Here is a 21,178-nt window from a genome sequence, read left to right on the forward strand (position 1 = left end):
ATAGAATCTTAGAATATCAGGGTTGGAAGAGATCTCAGGAGATGCTCCAGTCCAACCCCCTGCTCAAAGTAGGACCAATCCCCAACTAAATCATCCCAGCCAGGGCTTTGTCAAGCTGGGCCTTAAAAACCTCAAAGGAAGGAGATTCCACCACCTCCCTAGGTAACCCATTCCAGTGCTTCACCACCCTCCTAGTGAAATAGTGTTTCCTACTATCCAACCTAAACCTCCCCCACTGCAACTTGAGACCATTGCTCCTTGTTCTGTCATCTGGTACTGAGAACAGTCTAGATCCATCCTCTTTGGAATCCCCTTTCTATGCTTCCACCAATGGAATGAAAGCAGCTATCAAATCCCCCTCTCATTCTCAACAATCAACAGTGCTCACCCTGAAGGTCCAACTGAGTTCAGACACCTACAGTTCTTCGCTTTGGGAGCTGGAAACCAGTTGTGTATGGTGAAAAAACAGCCTTCTTAAAACAAGAGAGTGTGGTTTATTTAGCAGTACGAAAAAAACATTAGAGAAAAAGGGACTAAAACAACAGCCTACATGCATTCTATTTTACCTAGGTCCTGCCGATGGCCTTGTTTCTCCAGGCACCCCCAGTGGTCTCCTGTGTCTGAGTCTTGTTTCCTCTATTTGCTCTTCCTGCCCCCTCATAGGTTCATGGATTCTCAGGCCAGAAAGGAGCACTATGTCCCTCAAGTCTGACCTTAACCAGCTGCTTAGTTTGAGGATGATAGGGGGATCATGAAGTGTTGGACCCCGCATATCTCCACAAACCTTTGTATAGGACAGACTCAGACTTTGTTCCCTGATCAGTCAAAACCTTGTGGGGAAAACCCACATGCTGAATATTTCCAGCAAGACATCTACCACCTTGTCTGCCTTTAAAGAGGACAGGCCCACGGCTTCTGGATGGCAGGTGGCATAATGTGCTACCACCAGAACATACCTTTTCCTTGACATGTGACTTTGTTAAGGGCTTGTCTACAAATGGAGTTGTTCCTGATTAACTGTTTGTGATTAACTCCATGTGTGGACACTCTCATACTGGTATAAGACTGTCCACACATGGAGTTAATCTGGAACAGATAATCAGTAACAACTCCATGTGTAGACAAACCTTAAGGGTCCCCACAATGTCCATGAAGAGAGGAGAAACTCTACAACCACACACAGAGAGCCTGACAAAATAAGGGTCTCAGATTTGCAGTGTCCTTAAAAAAAAAAAAATCAGGCTGTGCCATCACTGAGTCGGTAGGAAGCCAGTTAGTGGCTGGAGGGCTTATAGCATAACAAATTGAAAAGACGGACCTTATTTGGTAAATAGTGGTGTCCCTAGGGTTGCCAACCCTCCAGGATTGGCCTGGAGTCTCCTGGAATCAGCACTGATCTCCCAGGTGCTAATGAAAGTAATCAGAATAGCTTCAGGTTTCAGAGTAACAGCTGTGTTAGTCCTTTTCTTTTTGAGAATAGCTTCAGTCAGAGTTGGCAACCCTCGGTGTCCCCCTGGGATCTGTACTGGGACCAGTCCTATTCAACATATTCATAAATGATCTGGAAAAAGGGATAAACAGTGAGGTGGCAAAATTTGCAGGTGATCTTCTCAAGATAGTTAAATCCCAAGCAGACTGCATAGAGCTACAAAGGGATCTCACAAAACTGGGTGACTGGGCCACAAAATGGCAGATGAAATTCAATGTTGATAAATGCAAAATAATGCACATTGAAAACATAATCCCAACTATACATATAAAATGATGGGGTCTAAATTAGCTGTTACCATTCAAGAAAGAGATCTTGTAGTCATTGTGGATAGTTCTCTGAAAACATCCACTCAATGTGCAGCAGCAGTCAAAACAGAATGTTGAGAATCTTTAAGAAAGGGATAGGTAATAAGACCAAAAAAATCATAATGGCTCTACATAAATCCATGGTTTGCCCACATCTTGTATACTGCATGCAGATGTGGTCGCCCCATCTCAGAAAGGATATATTGGAATTGAAAAAGGTTCAGAAAAGGGCAGCAAAAATTATTAGGGGTCTGGAACAGCTTCCATATGAGGAGAGATTAATAAGAGTGGGACTTTTCAGCTTGGAAAAGAGACTACTAAGGGTGGATACGACAGAGGTCTATAAAATCATGACTGGAGTGGAGAAAGTAAATAAGGAAGTGTTATTTACTCCTTCTCATAACACATGAAGTAGGGATCACCAAATGAAATTAATAGGCAGCAAGTTTAAAACAAACAAAAGGAAGTATTTTTTCACACAACGCACAGTCAACCTGTGGAACTCCTTGCCAGAGGATGTTGTGAAGGCCAGGACTTATAACAGGGTTCAAAAAAGAACTAGATAAGTTCATGAAGGATAGGTCCATCAATGGCTATTATCCAGGATGGCCAGGGATGGTGTCCCTAGTCTCTGTTTGCCAGAAGCTGAGAATGGGTGAGAGGGGATGGATCACTTGATGATTACCTGTTCTGTTCATTCCCGCTGGGGCACCTGGCATTGGCCACTGTCGGAAGACAGGAGACTGGGCTCGATGGATCTTTGGTCTGACCCAAAGGTTCTTATGTTCTTATTTAATCATGGAATTCCTTGGGAAAATGCTCCCAGAAATGTTATCCTTGAATGTGGAAGTACCTCATATGGAATACTCAGGAAGAGACCCCAGGGAATACCAGCACTGTGAACACAAACGCTCTTATTTGGACTGAAAAAAACTTCACATTAAAAGACACTCATCAAAAGCTCAGGGCATTCTGGACTGTATTATTGAAACAAACACCATCTAATGACAGGTTTCAGAGTAGCAGCCGTGTTAGTCTGTATTCACAAAAAGAAAAGGAGTACTTGTCTCTAAGATGCCACAAGTACTCCTTTTCTTTTTACCATCTAAAGAGACACAAAACAAAAATTGTCCAAAGCAGCAGCGCTCCCCTACCTCCACCAAACAGCACCACACTTCATCTAATCACCCAGCCCAAAACCACAGCCCAACATTTTCCCAACCTCAACTGCCTCTACACAAACTAAGAACAATACAGACCTTCTTCAAAGACTAAAAATGTGCTTGCTTGTTAAGAAAAACAACCTGGAAGAGTATACGGAACAGCGCCACCTGGTGACCCCTACCATAACAGTACTATGAAGTGTTGTAGTAGCCATGTCCATCCTGGGACATTACAGAGATATGGTGAGTGAGGTAATATCTTTTATTGGACCAATTTCTGTTGGTGAAAGAGACAAGCTTTGGAGCTACACAGAGCTCTTCCTCAGGTCTGGGAAAGATACTTAGAGTATCATAGCTAAATATAAGATTGAATAGATAATTTACCATAAAGTAGTTAGCACATATTCTAAGGGACCATTCAAGGAAAATCACCAAGCATAATTGCAATCAGCAAGCGGAAATATTTTACTTTAATGATCTTGGTTTGTATTTGTACTTTGTAGTTATTTTCCTAAAAAAAAGGCTGATTTGTATTGGTTGGGAACCATTAAAACATGTTGATTTGCAACTAAATATATCTATTACATTACATTTGGTTCACTTTTTATAATTATTATTTTGCTAACCAGGAGGATATACTATATTTATATACATTTATTTAAGTAATTATATAGCTTGACAAACATGTATTTGGATTCTTAATTTTTACATTTTTAATTATGTTAGAAAATGGTAAGTGATACATTTCTTATTCGGTGATGCTTAATTTTTTACTTGTTTTCATGTCAGTTTGGATGGAAATTCAAACTAAATTGTAAATGCACAAAAACAGCATTCCATTTTTTATTAATTAAATAAGACTCTTAAATGTGCTGGATACACAAGAAAAAGTTATCAGAAAATGTACGAAAACATGTTTTGCATTTAAAATGTAACTGATTCATGAAACAAAGAAAGTATTATCTATAGTAACTTGAACTGATTGTTTCTGTTTAACATGTCCTTCAAGATTTTAGAACAAGTAGATCTCATCTTCTCACACCTAGTTTTTACTACAGATTGGAACAGGAAAACAAGCTTTCCTGATTTTTCAACTCCCAACTGGTTTCTTAACTTTGAATCAACTAATCATTGAACAAGTTGAATAAACTGAAATGAACAAAATGTTCCCTCTGCACCTGAAGAAGAGGCTACTGTTGTCAAAAACTGGTTTAGCATTTCTATAAACTCTGGTTCAAGGTGCTTAGACAGTGACTTCCACAAGTTCAGATGTGTGCCTTTCTTTAAAACTTGGCAAACTTGGCTTAGTTTTTTTTTTAAATTTAAATTATTTTAAAGATTATAATAAGTTTAGGCCATAAAATAGGTTGTCATAATTTCAAATTTAATTTTAAATAAGTTTATTTTTTTAAATGAACCCATATTTACCTTTTTTTAAAATCTGATTTAAATAAAAACCTGATGTTTAAAATGTATTTATTTTAGATAATAGATTTTTATCCTCCCTGGCTCATATCAACACCTCTCACCTCCAGGGAAAGAGCTTTGGTATGTAATCACATGTTTCTTCTGTATAACGACATTAAGTCAACCAACCTCCAAGATTTGCTGGTGAAATTACTGGCAGATAGGACACAGTTCACTTCACCCATTTTTTCTAAACTGCTCTCAGATTCAGAAATTCTGGTCACACATATAGAAAAGACTGCAAAAAAATAAGCTTTACATAATATAAAAAACCCACAATTTTCTATACTGTGGTAAATATCTTTATAGTTTATTCTTGGAAATACCCATATGAATACTGACAGGCAGCGAGAGAGACAGAAATAACCAATTAGTTTTCAAAAACAATACAGAATGACACCTTCAAAAAATATTAATTTTAGGCTCACAAATAAAACCCCTACTGTGAAGATATGGTTACACAAAATGCAAGAAACGTGAGACATGGGACAAATCACTCCCCAGATGAGCCAACCCTGAGACTGGTTCAGTTGCTACCCACAACACATACAAAATTAATCAAAGAGTAAATATCTTTGGTCCTGAACTGAAACATCACACACAAAAATTTCAGTTTATAAAAAGGACACTCTGTATACTAAGGGCCTGATTCTCATTTTCCATAAAGCCCCTTTACTCTGGCAGTATAAAGGGCCTTAAAGTAGGTATAAGGTGCATTTACTCCCACTTTAAGATGCCTTACACTGCCAGAGTAATGTAAAGAGGCTCTAGTGTAAATGAGAATCAGGCCCTACACCACTTTTGAACCTACTCATATAATAATCTTTGTTTCTGAACTAAAACACACACACAAAATATTTTCGATATATAGAAAGCTTACTCTGTTCACTAAGCCATTCAGGTACCTACTCATTTCATCCTTATTTGGGTAAGTCCTATCTGCCTGCTCTTTGTGTACCAAGTAATAATGCTGTGGTACTTCTTGTTTAGTATATTCCCATCCATGTACTTGCCTGCATATTTAAATATGTAGCTAGCTGTAGCTATGATATAGCTGAGGCATCCAAACATTTCTTTAAACAATTATTTAATCCATAGTTATAAATCTGGCTTGATGTTTCTTTTGTTACACTGTTCCGATTCTTAGATACTTGTTGACAAAGTAAATTGCTACCTTATGTTTGTTGAGACTTCAGAAGATTCATTGTTATTCAGGAATTGATTGTACCATGGTAAAGATAATATTGTCAGCTTGTTAAATAAACAAGATATTGGGATTTGCACTTAAAATGCAATTCAATAGTTGATTATTTTTGCCCTCCACCAAGGAATGGATGGATTAAAGAGTTTTGATGGATTCAGCAACAGTGAACAGAGGGGAGATATGATTGCTCTCTATAAATATATCAGAGGGATAAATACCGGAAAGGGAGAGGAATTATTTAAGCTCAGTACCAATTTGGACACAAGAACAAATGGATATAAACTGGCCACCAGGAAATTTAGACTAGATATTAGACGAAGGTTTCTAACCATCAGAGGAATGAAGTTTTGGAATAGCCTTCCAAGGGAAGCAGTGGGGGCAAAAGATCTATCTGGCTTTAAGATTAAACTCGGTAAGTTTATGGAGGAGATGGTATGATGGGATAACTTGGTTTTGGTAATTAAATATTCATGGTAAATAGGCCCAATGGCCTGTGATGGGATATTAGATGGGGTGGGATCTGAGTTACCCAGGAACGAATTTTCTGTAGTATCTGGCTGATGAATCTTGCCCATATGCTTAGCTGATCGCCATATTTGGGGTCGGGAAGGAATTTTCCTCCAGGGCAGATTGGAAGAGGCCCTGGAGGTTTTTTGCCTTCCTCTGTAGCATGGGGCACAGGTCACTTGCTGGAGGATTCTCTGCTCCTTGAAGTCTTTAAACTACGATTTCAGGACTTCAATAGCACAGATATAGGTGTGAGGTTTTTTGCAGGAGTGGTGGGTGAAATTCTGTGGCCTGCGCTGTGCAGGAGGTCAGACTAGATGATCATGATGGTCCCTTCTGTCCTAAATATCTATGAATCTATGAACTCAAACCAAACATTTGATCAAACCAAACTTTTGATTAATTGTTCTATGTTTGATATGCAAAGTCACTGCAGTGATACTGAAATAATAGAGCATCTATATGGTAGACATTTGTTTCTCTGCTCTATAATCCTGAATATTGATCTCAGTGATGTTTTTTATTTCACTGCAGGAATGTGCTAATCCATAAAGTCAGCCAATCAGATTCTGATACATTACATTGGGCTTATTATTACAAAACTCCCACTGACCTTGATGGAAGCCAAATTGGGTCCACTGTGAGCTCATATTCATTAACTAGTTTTCCACTCATTAGATTCTTCCAGTCATAAAATTCCAAGTACTTTTTATACTGTCAGAGATTTCCATATATTGATGTACCAGATAGATGACCAAAGAATAATGATTTACATCAGATATTTTCACATTTTAAAAAAAATCTTGTACAGTAAAACTGTTGGCTGGTGTATATGCACAATGAATGGCTCCCATGCTGCTAGTAAAATGGCTTCTCCTTAAAGCCTCATTATTTAATTGCCAGTATGGGAACTACTTATTCTTTTCTATGCTTCCACCAATGGAATGTTACTGCTTATGAAAGTCTTATTTTATTTGTTTTAGTTCCCTGCACTTTTAAAGTATATATATATAATTCTTAATCATATACAAAGGTTGAGACTAATCAATATTTAATGCTAATTTTAAAACCAGTTAATTAAGAGGCTCCTTTCATAACAGAAAAAAATATAGTGAGAGAAAGAAAAGGGGGAAAATACATTAAATTAATAGTGAGGAAAAGAGGTCTCTGAATGGAAAGATTAATGGAAATGATGCATTAATAGGGAAGAAAAATTAATGCCAATCACTGATCAATTCATCAACAATATATATATTGTGTGTATGGTGACAAATATTCTCAAACAGATTAAATATTTAAATTGAAGTAAAGCTGTCCATGTATAGGAGGTAAAAATTCCTATTTCTGAAGCAGGAGAACACTTTACAAAGCAAGGTACTGTAAATTCAAAGTAGTAGTTGGATCAGCAGGTGTCAAAAGTTTTGGAAAAAAAATGACAAAAACAAAATAAAAACAGAATACATTTGAAACAGTTTTTCAACACAAAATAGAATCTTGTGTAAAATCCCTCGCTCTATCTCCAAATTCCACCATGTAATTCAATAAAACAAAGTAATGCAGCACAAGCTAGTCTTACTATATCCGGAAGCGGCTGCTCAGCATCTGTACCAATGACGTCCATTTGAGTACACACCTTCCTCAGGGACAGCAAAGCAAAGAATCATGCAATACAGAAAGAATTACAACTTCTTTCTCAAGTCAAGTGGAAGATTTGTTTTTCTAAATGAAACTGCAGTCATCTTCCGTGTTTCTTAGGTGATCTCATCCTCACTTAGCAGCAGATTTAATATTAACTCATAAGTAATCTCAACTTTCTTGTCTAGGTTTGAGTAAGAACTTTGTTGAGCTATATACATGAGAGATTCTTAAGAGTGACGTATTTACAGATAAATGGACAAATTCACCCATGGAGATACCCCAGGGAGGAATTTGTCTCATGGTTTGTTCTATTGACATCTGACTTAGCTTAATAACTTTTCACTTGTTTTCGCAAACTTCATCCAGTGGGAAATTTGGGATGTTTGTTGGTTCATGAATAAAATAAACACTTCCAATACTCACCTGAAAAGGTCTGAGCTATTTTTCAACTCTTTTTCTAAAGGCCTGGTCCAAAGTCCACTGAATGGAATTCTTGCCATTGACTTTAATTGATTCCTAAGAACTGAAGGAAAAATAGACAGAAGAGGAAGACTCTTCTGAGTGTTTTCATGTTGTTCTGTTATCCAGAAAACTGCTTAATCAACAGTCTTAGCCTCACCCAAACTGTGAATGCATGTGTATTTTGAAACTGAAACTGTGATATTTGTATTTAAGTTACAGTGGCTGATTTTCTAAGATATGCAAAAAAAAAAAAAAGCCCAAAGAATAGGGCAATGCCCTAATACTGGAGAAGATCAGTGAGATTCACCCACTGCCAACTTGCCCTGATTTCAGCGACCCAGAGACTAAAAGTTCTTGTATGCATTACCAAACCACTGAGCCATCTTGTGAACCCAATTTGGTTATTTTAAAAGCACAGTTGTGTATATTATGTGTCCATAAATAGAAACACATCTGAACATAAATAAATACAAATTAAATGTCTCATACTGGCTTTTTTCAAAAGCTGGAAGTAATTTTCCTTGCAATATGAAAGTCAGGTCAGCTTTTGGCATTTTCTTCTGGCAGCTTGTCAGTCTCCTTTGAAGAAAGAAACAGTTCTGGTTGTGAAAAGCTGTGTGTATTTTATAAATTAGATTCTCCTTTGTATTTCTCCAGTTTGTTAATAAATGTTTTCTCCCTCTTTATTGATCTTTATCTTTTTCTTCCAAGCAGAAAGTTTTATCCAGGTGATTGTTTTCAAGTTCTCTGTCTCTGGAAAAAAGATAGCTTCGTTGGTCTCTGATGGCAGGATGTTTGTGAGCAAATGGTAAAGCACATTGTCAATCACAACTATCTTCTGTATGTACTTGTTTGGGGTTTCGATTTCAGTCTACTTCTGGGCTGCTCTAATCTATGCCAGTAAAAGCCCCCAAAGATACATGGCCCTGGCAAAAAATTACTGGGGAACATTAATACATGAGCCATGCCCCGGACTTAGCCATATAGGAATCTCAAGTTTCACTGAAAGTTGAAAAGTTCCTACATCCCTAAGTTATTTCTGAAAATGAGATATAGGAGCCTAAGTCTACATGGGTGTAATTCAAAATGTTACCAGTATCCATAGCTTGCCCCAACTTCTCCAGTTAATGATATAAAAAGTTTTACTAGACTGGTTAAAGGGCCCAAATGAAACCAATAGAAAGGAGCATAATATGTGGTAGATGAAAAGTAAGACAGAAATTATGAGAGCTGAGGGAATTTGAAGAGCAAATAACAAGACATAAAAACAAGTACCAAGAAATTCTTTAAGTATATTGGGAGGAGGAAGGGTGCATAAGAATCCATAGGTCTGCTGGAATCCCAGGTAGTAAACCCAGTGGTTAAGGAGCATAACACCACAGAGACAAAATAGCTGCCAAAAGATACTGAGGCCAAGAATGTAGTAGGATGCAAAAAATTATATTAAAAAGTATAAATCTGAATTCAAAGAGCTGCAGTTACCTTAGGTAGGATAAAATAATTTGTAAGGGGAATAAGTACCATGCTTCAGGGAATAATTTACCCATAGATCAATGGGGATTGAAAGAAAATTCCTGTTACCCAGAGACACTTTGGTACCGACTGGTGGAGGGCATAAGGTGTACATATGGGTTTACAGGGATCCACTGGGTCAGATATGTATGTGATAGTTTTTCAAAGGGTGACATGTGTGGTCTTTACTGAGAGCCAGTACCTTACTGGTCATCATAATAATTGTGAAATGTCTGCAGAGATTATATTTAAGCAGTTATATATCTATACTGAAAACTATGGGTGTGTTTACACAGCAAAGAAAATCCTGCAGCTGGCCCATGACAGTCCATGTGGGTTCATGGGGCTTGGACTGAAGGGCTGTTTCATTGCTGTGTAGACATCCGGGCTTGGGCTGGAGCCCAAGTTATGGAACCCACCCACACTGCAGGGTCGTAGACTTCATCAGACAAGACAATATCTTGTTAATTAAGTCTAGCCTCTAGAAGGCATATTATGATTTTATTTTACATGTAACCATTTGTTTCCAAAACTTTTATTTGTTACTCTGTTACGTGTTACTTCTAGAATCTCTATTCTTTGTTAAATAAACTTTTACTTGTTTTCATTATAAACATATGGAAGTGTTGAGTGGTAAGTGGAGTGGAAAGCTGCTGTATACTGTCATATTGTTTAGAAGCAATGAATCTGAATTCAGCAAGTGTTCAGTGGACAAGGGGCTGGACACACCAGGAGGATGCTTGGAGGGCTCAAAGGTTAGAGTGTGCCCATCGCTAACTTGTAAAGAGAGAGTGGGGCCTGTGCAGGTCTGGACAGAAGTGCTTGTGTTGCCCAGTGCTGGTGGAATTGGGGAGCTTACCCCTGACAGGCACAGACAAGGCTTCCTCATGCTAAAGGCAGGTGGTAGCGTGGTGCCTCACAACCCTGTGTATCCCCAGGAAGTATCACAATTCCTTTGGAAATGTAATCCAAAAGTTTTCATTACAAGGTTTCTTGTACCCATCTTCAGTGTCTAGTCCTGGCCATTCACTGTTGGAGAAAAGATCCCTGTCTAGGTAGACCAATGGTCTGATCTGAAATGGCAATTCCTTTGTTCCTGCTGTTGACACCAGGGGACGCTACTAGCCCTGAACTGGATCTTTACTGGCTCCCAATGGAGCGGATTATTGTCATACCAGTGAAAAAGGTCCACAGTAATTATCTTCAATACACAGCAGTTTATTGAAAAGGAATTACACAAGCGGCAAAGGGTTATATCAAGCACATAACTCCTATGTTGGACATTAAGAACTATACATTCATAGAATCATAGAATATCAGGGTTGGAAGGGACCTCAGGAGGTCATCTAGTCCAACCCCCATACCCAATTAAATCATCCCAGCCAGGGCTTTGTCAAGCCTGACCTTAAAAATATCTAAGGAAGGAGATTCCACCACCTCCCTAGGCAACGCATTCCAGTGTTTCACCACCCTCCTAGTGAAAAAGTTTTTCCTAATATCCAACCTAAACCTCCCCCACTGCAACTTGAGACCATTACTCCTTGTCCTGTCCTCTTCTACCACTGAGAATAGTCTAGAACCATCCTCTCTGGAACTACCTCTCAGGTAGTTGAAAGCAGCTATCAAATCCCCCCTCATTCTTCTCTTCTGCAGACTAAACAATCCCAGTTCCCTCAGCCTCTCCTCATAACTCATGTGTTCCAGACCCCTAATCATTTTTGTTGCCCTTCGCTGGACTCTCTCCAATTTATCCACATCCTTCTTGTAGTGTGGGGCCCAAAACTGGACACAGTACTCCAGATGAGGCCTCACCAATGTCGAATAGAGGGGGACGATCACGTCCCTCGATCTGCTCGCTATGCCCCTACTTATACATCCCAAAATACCATTGACCTTCTTGGCAACAAGGGCACACTGCTGGCTCATATCCAGCTTCTCGTCCACTGTCACCCCTAGGTCCTTTTTCGCAGAACTGCTGCCTAGCCATTCGGTCCCTAGTCTGTAGCTGTGCATTGGGTTCTTCCGTCCTAAGTGCAGGACCCTGCACTTATCCTTATTGAACCTCATCAGATTTCTTTTGGCCCAATCCTCCAATTTGTCTAGGTCCCTCTGTATCCTATCCCTGCCCTCCAGCATATCTACCACTCCTCCCAGTTTAGTATCATCCGCAAATTTGCTGAGAGTGCAATCCACTCCATCCTCCAGATCATTTATGAAGATATTGAACAAAACCAGCCCCAGGACCTACCCCTGGGGCACTCCACTTGACACTCCACTTGACTCCACATTCCCTTAACTAGTCTCTCTTTCACAAACATACACAAACAGGCCCTGCACTGGCCTCACGCAGTTCCTGCTTGGCAAACAGAGAAGGTGGTTACCAATTCTTCAGATGGCTTCTTTTCTCCTGGTCTGTTCTTCTCAGCCCTCTGGTCTGTCTTGGATTCCTCTGAAGCAAGGCCTCGGTTGCCTTGAGACCCCTCTGGTTCACAATCCTACTTGAGCCCACGGAGCAGAGTTCTGGGTACTCTGTCTAGCAGCATTGCTTCTTCAAGCATCAGAATTAAGGAATCCCAAGTACAGTAATTTACTTTGGTTGATTCTTTGACTCTTTTTCCTCAAAGGAGTCACATGTCTTAAAAGCATGCCCACTGGGTGTGTGGTTACTAATTTTTACCTAATTAGTGTTACAGAAGGGGCTGCGGGTGGTTGTACCGAATGAAGATCACCCCACATTTACTCACTCATCAATCATTCACTGTCTCTCTGCGTGACGTTCCTGATGTAAGGTCACTATAACCAGGTTGATCTGTGCTTCATGCTGGAACTTTATACATGTGATATTTGCTTTTGCATGGGCCCATATTTGCCAATTAATAGGTTCAATATTGATCATACATGCAGACTTTGCCAGTCCTTATGCTTAAGGGGAACCTGCTCCCAGGATCCTCTGCAGCCATTCAGCCATGTTTAAATCATGTCAAGTTATGCTCATACCATTTATTCAATATGGCCACACCAATTTGTCACCCTCCCTACACGGGCTATACTAAGAACTGTGACACCTATTCTATGACAATATAGGATGTGAAGTTCCCAAATTGTGGCACATTCAGCTACAACTGAGGCATATTCCTACAGTATATACAATATATTCCAAAGAAAATGAAAATTGACTAATGAAATGTACAGGTTTTTTGTGATAGATGCACTCTTCGTTTTCTTATATGCTTTCTGTTTGTAGAAATATTGTACAATACGTAATAAAGAATATTCATTCTATTTATTCAGGTATTTAGGCCCAATCCAGCAAAGTACTTGCTTGTGCTTAATTTTAAGCCCATACGTAGACCCACTGACTTAATTGAGACTACTCATGTATTACACTTAAGCACACAATTAAGCGCTTTAATTGATGGGAGTTTTACAGCACCCATCCCAAACTCTGGGCATGTACAACAATTAAAATACATAATATTTCAGACAGATTTTTTAACTATTACAAAGTTAATAGATTACAAGTACTGGAAACACACTCAACACAAGACACACTGAAATTTTGAAAAATTGGCTCTTCATTGTGATATATTCTAACGTTTCCTATAAATGATAGCTTAGTTAACACTGCAATTATTATTGCAAACAAACCAAATTCTAAGTATATGTTTTATTAATATTCCTAAACTATTGTGTAAAATGTTTAAAATCATATAGATGATTTAGGAACTTAAATCCCATTTTCAAAACGTACTTAGCCACATACAAGTCTCATATCTTATTGAAAATCAATGGGATTTAGGTTTATAAATCTACATGGGTGCATTTGAAAATGTTGCCCAATAGCCATAACTTGCCCCTAACTTCTTAGTTTAATATAAAAGATGTAATAGAAATTAGAATGTGAAACATGTGTGACTTATTCAAGTTAAAAGCAAGGCTCTCTGGCCTGCCAGTTTTCATGGATGATCAGTCTGAGTGGAACATTTAGCAAGTGTCTCCTCAAAGCAATGTCTACTTGGATTGCTCCACTGTCACTTACAGCCATTATTTGTTTTTCTAGTGGCCTATAACTCTTGCGATCTGTTTTAGGGAACAGTACCCTATATTGATATCAATCTGAAGCTATGCTTGGAACATGTAACTAATCTCATATTATATTATGCATGTATTGTGTTGTATTGCTGTTGTAGAGAGTTTATCTGTAACAAATAAACAGTGAAATCTTGGCTCTGCTGAAGTCAATGCAAAATCCCATTGATTGCAATGGGGTTAGGATTTCACCCAAAATGTTTTCCTCTTCTGGTGAAAGTGGGATATTTTGAAACATGCAGTTGAGAAAAGAAGCACAGCATAAAGACGTACATTCAGTATGTGAATTACAGTGTGCTTGTTATCTAACAAAACTGTCTTTAAACCATATGCTTGTCCTTCACAACAGAGGGAAATTAATACGTTAACTGTCAAATTACTGATAAATCAGGACTAGTGGAGAGCTGATTTATCACTTATGAAGGCATTCCAACTTTTTTAATTGTACACAGTGGCTGAGTCATTTGAACAGTATTGTTGCTGCTGCAAAAGGTCCAAGTGTGAGCACACAAAAACATATATTAACCATCAGCAGTATCCTGTGCTATGCCCTTACCAGCAATGTTGGACAAATCCACAAAAATGAGAAGAGATTTTTTAAAAATGTTTCTCGTGCCTAAAATTTGAGAGAGGAATCCAAAAGTAATTTGCTAAACAAAGAAACTTGTTTGATTTCCTAGCCCCTTTTCACCCATTGGAGCAGTACTATTTTGGGATGTGTTTGCTGCTGATTTGCCTAGTGTCAACAATGTGCTCAGGACCATATAGAATATAGATACTAAAAACTAGGCCTGCCCTATTGAGTTTACAGCCTAGGAAATGGCTGTAGAAAGACAAGATCTATGGACAGTCACAGAGGAAAAAAGTTACCTTAGATATTTCTAATCTCTTCTAATACCCTCAGAAATAATTTATTATTTTCAGACAAATAATATAAATGTGATTAAAAGGCATCTGACATAGTTCTGGATTCCACTGGGCATTACCTCTTGACACTACTGTATTGTTATTCCTGTGTGTATACTGCTTCTATTTGCACTTCTGTTGTCCTCCAAAGATATGATGCAAATCAACTCCTAGTATGCTGTTCAGTGAAATGTTTCCCATTTCTCTTCTCACCTTCTTTCTATGTCCAAATGTGCTGTCTACTATGATTTTCTAGTTTGGCTTCCTCTCCTTCTTCCACCAAACCTACTATTGTAAGGACGCTAACTTCCTGCTATTATCTAAGGGTCACTTCTCTATTCTTCTGATTGGTCACACTACTGTCTTTCACATTTTTGATTACTTCCACTTTTCCTGATTTTTCCCTTTTTTGGATTCCATGCTATCCTAGTTCTCTTCCTCCTCTCTCACTGATCACTCCTTCACCAAATCGGTTAGTGGAAGGGATAGCATGAGGGGCACCATCTGTTGGAGACACTTGGGATTCTCTCCTCAGTCTTCTCCTTGCTGATCTCAGATTTGGTCTGTTCTTGATTCTTTTGATAAGAGGGATGGATCAGTAACTGCTTAAAAACTGGAAACAAAGGGTAGGAATAAATGGTCAGTTTTCAGAATGGAGAGAGGTAAATAGTGGTGTCCCCAGAGCACTCTACTGGGACCAGTGCTGTTCAACATATTCATAAATGATCTGAGAAAAGATCTAAATAGTGAGGTGGCAAAATTTGAAGATGATACAAAACTATTCAAGAGAGCTAAGTCCAAAGAAGACTGTAAAGAGTTACAAAGCGATATCACAAACTGGGTGACTGGACAACAAAATGGCAGATTAAATTCAGCATTGATAAATGAAAAGTAACACACATTGGAAAACATATCCCCACTTACACATACAAAATAATGGTAACTAAATTAGCTGTTACCACTCAAGAAAGAAATCTTGGAGTTATCGTAGATAGTTCTCTGAAACGTCCACTCAATGTGCAGCGGCAGTCAAAAAAAACTAACAAAATGTTGGGAACCATTAGGAAAATATCACAGAAAATATCATAATGCCACTATGTAAATCCATACTACACCAACACCTTGACTACTGTGTGCAGTTCTGGTCACCCCATCTCAGAAAGATATAGATTCAGAAAAGGGCAACAAAAATTATTAAGGGTATCGAACAGCTTCCATATGAGATTAAAAAGACAGGGACTTTTCAGCTTGCAAAACAGATGACTAAGAGGAGATATGATGGAGGTCTATAAAATCATGAATGGTGTGGAGAAAGTGAATAAGGAAGTTTTATTTTCTCCCTCACATAACACAAGAACGAGGGGTCATCCAATGAAATGAATAAGCAGCAGGCTTAAAACAAATAAAAGGAAGCACTTCTTCACACAATGCACAGTCAATCTGTTGAATTTGTAGCCAGAGGATGTTGTGAAGGCCAAAACTATAATGGGGTACAAGCCCCCTGGAGCAGCATGTGATGCAACACCCCGTCCCCCCCAGCCCCGCGCCACCCCTTCTCCTCCAGACCCTGTCCCCATGCTGCCCTTTACCCCCAGTCTCCGCCCTCACACTGCCTCTTCCCCACAAGACCCTGCCCCCTGTGCTTGCTCATCTCCACCCCCACACTTCCCCCCCACACACTGCTAGCCCTTAGGGCTGGTAAAAAGTGATGGGGCTAGCCCTGAGCCCCTGTAGTGGTGGAATAGCTGTGCTGGGGGCCCCCGGAAAAATGGGCACCTTGTCAGGGAGCAGGATTGGGGCATGAGGGCTTGCATCTCCATCCTTCTACCACTGATGTGGATAATTTAAGTCAACTCAAATCCAAAGCCTTGCTTGGAAAAGTTTGAAATCAAGCCTATGCATAGAGTAGCAGTTTTTCTGCACCACGAATGAAGGGGATGAAAGTTTTCACTGAAGAGGAGAGACAGGAAGTTTATTAAGAGACCAAGAAGCTTCTCTTGTTGCCGGAGAAAAGTGTTCCTGCAATGAATCTTATGTTTCTTTCATCAACTTCACAGACACCAAAGGACACAAACTGGTCACATACAGAGACTGAGGATTCAGAGGGCAAGTGTGTAAGTGATGATGATGAAGTATCAAAGTATATCACCCTGAATCTGACAAAGAATGAAGATGTGCAACTGTTGGAGTGGTGGAAACCTGTCAAGCCAAGAGGTGCCGGGGCTCAGTCCCAGCAAGCCCTGCAAAAATTGAACACTAGCTGGGCAGCCGGCCTAGACAGCACCTTCACCCTCTTTTGAGCCCCTCCTGCCCCCCTCAACCCTTGCCTCCTTCCTGCAGTGGGGAAACTGACCTGGAGTCATGGAGCGAAGCACCTACTGTCAGTTGCTCCTGGCTCCCCCCCAGAAACCCCTTAGGAGGTCGAGGGTGACTGACCTGTCAAGCCAACAGCTGTCGGGGCTCAGCCCCAGCAAGCCCTGGAAAATATTAAGCACTAGCTGGGCAGCCAGCCAGAGAATACATTCACCCCCTCCTGCACTCCTCACTTCTGCACCCCACCCCCCTGCAATCTTGGTAGGGAAACTGACCTGGAGTCATGGAGCGAAGTGCCTGCTGTCATTGTTCCTGGCTCCCCCACACAGCCCCCTAGGAGGATGACCTGCCAAGCCCAGAGGTGAGGTGCCCTGCCATTCCCCTTGTATGCTTCCACAGGGAGAACAGACCCCCTGTCCCTTGCATTATATGAACTATTTAGAATATCATCAGCTTCAGTTACCTCTTTATCAGCAACTGATGCTGGGCAATGCAGATAGAGATAATCCCCTAACCTAGTCTGGGTTGAGCAGGAAGTGTTGAGCAGGAAGCCTGGAGACTGACACATTTACACAATAAGGAGACAAAGGCTCTTTCCTCAGCCCCAGACATCCCAGCTGTTGGGAGAAGACTGAAAACCCCTAGTGATGATAAGGACAGGAATATTTGTTCTGATGACTATTGTACAATAAAGATTCATGTTTAAAATAACAACAATAATAGTGTGCACATTTATTAAGCCATATAACTTTCTTATAAAGGACACACCCACTGTGATGTTCCCCTGGTGTTATCTGGACTGGTGATCTGCTAGGTCACTCCAATTCTTGACTCTGAGAGCCAGCCTTACCCTGCTCTGCTGTGAGAACCCCCACTCCTGGACTGTTCACACACAACCTCTGGCATGTAAGCTTCTTGGATTGCGCAACTAAGTGACACTAGCCAATATCTCCGGTCCCAGACACAACTCTAGGAACCTCCATCATTGTGTGTCCAGTTATGCCCACTGGAGGCTGCAAGCTTATATGATTTCGTCAATTTAACAAAGAAATTGATATGCACCAGGCTTAATATCCCAAGGGGAGTCTCTGACATGTTTCAAACCAAACACACTGCTTCAGGTAGAATAAACAAACAAATTTATTAACTATAAAAGATAGATTAAGTGATTATAAGTCTAAGCACAAGAAGTCGGATTTGGTCAAATGAAATAAAAGCAATACGAATTCTAAGCTGGTCTTAACACTTTTAGTGCCCTTACAAACTTAGATGCTTCTCACCATAGGCTGCCTGGTTGCCCTTCAGCCAGGCTCTCCCCTTTGATCAGCGCTTCAGTTGCTTGGTAGTGATGTCTGAAGATGGAGGTGGAAAGAGAGGAAGAGCATGGCAAGCGTCTCTCCCTTTTATCATGTTCTTTCTTCCCTCTTGGCTTTGCCTCCCCCCCACCCACCAGGGTCAGGTGAGCATTACCTCATCACAGTCCCAAACTGGCTAAGGGAAGGGGGATGATTCACTCGAGAGTCCAACAGATCCTTTGTTGCTGCCTAGGCCAGTGTTCTTTGTTCCTGTGATGCTGGGCTGGGTTTGTCCCATACATGCCCTGATGAGGTGTGAACCTCCCCTCTGTTCCTGGAGAGTTTTGCCTGGGCTTGTTTTAAGCCATGAGGACACATTTTCAGCTTCATAACTATATACATGAAATTACAACCTAATACATTATTGTAACATTACTATAACAACAATGCTCAGTGCATCATGAGCCTTCCAAAGTCATCCAACATGACAAACTTTGCATTGGATACCACACAATCATTTTATTAGGATGAACATGGGGCTGTTGGGTGTTCCTCCGAGGTACAGAATGTCACACCTACCCCCTTAGTTTACTGCAAGAGGGTTAGTCAATGGCTATCTTGAAGACAGTTTGCCTTATAGTTCTCTTGGCATCCAGCCATTAAGGCCATGAAGCAGCATGCCTCATATTCCCCCTCACCCAGCAAACCAGGTTTGTTATGATTTCTCTGCTGTGGCAAGCTTTAACCCTGTTTACAGTTATTAATTGAAAAGTGGCATTATCATAATGTTTAAAGTCCATTTCAAAAATTTTATCCCCAAAACTTAACATTAATACCAAACTTTTTATCACAGATGTGTGTTTACAAGTATCTTTATGATACCACGCCCTCTGTTCAGATAGTGTAGTGTGAGGTTAGTTTGTTCATTACCCATGGTATCCTTTGAATCTCTCCCATATAATCAGTCACTGGCTTTTCTTTCCCTCCAGTGTTCCCTTCTGTGTGGGCTCTTAATTTAATCATGTTTCTGGAATTTTGGTGCCTCAGGGTCTGATGAGATAGGTGTTCAGGGGGATCCTGCACATTGACTGGCCCTTTGTGAAGTGGTCTCCCACCCCCAGGACTGTACATATACAGAAAATCCAGCTCCCTTTTTGTGGTTACCCAGTATTTCCCCCTCCCAGCACTGAGTTCTTCCCTTCCTTCTTTTCCTAGAGGACTATGATCTCTGCTCTGTGGGCTAGGTGTGTTTACCCTTTGATCAGATGCACCTTTTCCCAGCAGCTCTCTCATAACTGCTTTCTGTGTCTCACCAGCATGGGGGAAGACACCCCCCTCTCTGCCAGCTGGGTCATTTGCATTCTCACAAACTACTACCTGGAAATTTCCTGGTCTCAACTCCTCTGCTGTCACAGGCATTGGAGCTGCATCTTGATGTAAAGAGACACAGTTACTTTCCAAAAACTTATCAGACAGAGCATCCTGAAAAACTGGGACTTGGATTGGGGTACCCTCTGCCACCCCTTTCTCTGTCCCTGGAAAGTCATCTGTGTGGCTGCTCCCCTCCAGAAAGTCAGGTACACAGTTCCTTCTCAAAACCTGGGTCACTGGTTGAGTGCCTGGGCGCACAGATGCTGACCCAGCCATCCTCCTCATGCCCTGGGCATCCTGCCTCAAGTGACTAGTGAAAAGACATTCCTGTACCCCCACTATTTCTTCCCCAGTTTCCTCCTCTGGGCCCCCTCCTAAGACACATTTCTCTGTGCTCCCTAGGAAGGGTTCTATCCCTTGTTCATCTGCAAAACTCTGCCAGCTAACAATTGGGACAGTTTCCTTAATTACTAAAAACACCTCTCCTGCCCCTGCACCTGAAGGCATGTTACCTTCTGCTGGAAAGGAGCTACTCACAGCCCCTCCCATACTTGGAAGCACACTGCTTCCCTGTGTTGCAGAGTCACAGGAATCCTCACTCACCTCAGTGGTTTCTGAGATTCTCTGCCCCTTCTCTGGGCTCTCCTCTGGGACACATTTCTCTATGCTCCCTGGAGCCAGGTTTGTCTCTGGTTCATCTGCAACCTGTTGGCAGCTAACAACCTGGACAATTCTCTCCCTGGCAGGCATTACACCCCCATCCCTTCCTGATGTGGTGTTGCCTCCAGCTGCAGTGTAGGAGTTGGTCTCAACCATGTTCCCTCCTGGAAGCATGTGGCTTCCCCCCTGCTGCAGAAGAATCAAGGAGACTCTCTCCCATTCTCTCTGCAGTTCCTGAGACCTTACCCTTTCCCTCAGGGGTCCCAGCATAAAACTCCCTCCTGCTGCAGGCAAATACTTTAACCTGAGCTACATGGAAAAAATCATTACCAAGAAGCAGGTCAACTAGGAGGTGTTCCATTCCCCCCACAGTCAAAACACTTTCCAAACCTTCCCACACAAAATAGATTTTAGCTAGTGGTACGAGGAATCTGCTTTCACTACACACACAATCTCTGCCATTTGGCCAGGTAGCACACTGGCCTTTGGGACCACACTCTGCTTAACCAGAGAGATCTGGGCCCCTGTATCCCTCTGCCCCGAGTACTCCCTGCCATTAATTTGGACAACCTTAACATGCTCCCTATCTGGTTCTGCCGAGGCTAACTTCACAAAACCAATATGATAGGTTTCAATAGCTTGGGGAGTTACTCTGTTGAGGACAGCAGAAATAAACTGAGCTGTTTGTTGCCTGCTTCCTCCTAGCACAGGGCATTTATTCCTCAGGTGATCAGTGGAATTACACTGATAGCACCTTTTGGGCTCTTCTGCTTTTACAGGAAGTTTGGAATGAG

This window comes from Lepidochelys olivacea, assembly GCF_965140295.1.
Source record: "Lepidochelys olivacea isolate rLepOli2 genome assembly, chromosome: 3".
NCBI classification, from domain to species: domain Eukaryota; kingdom Metazoa; phylum Chordata; order Testudines; family Cheloniidae; genus Lepidochelys; species Lepidochelys olivacea.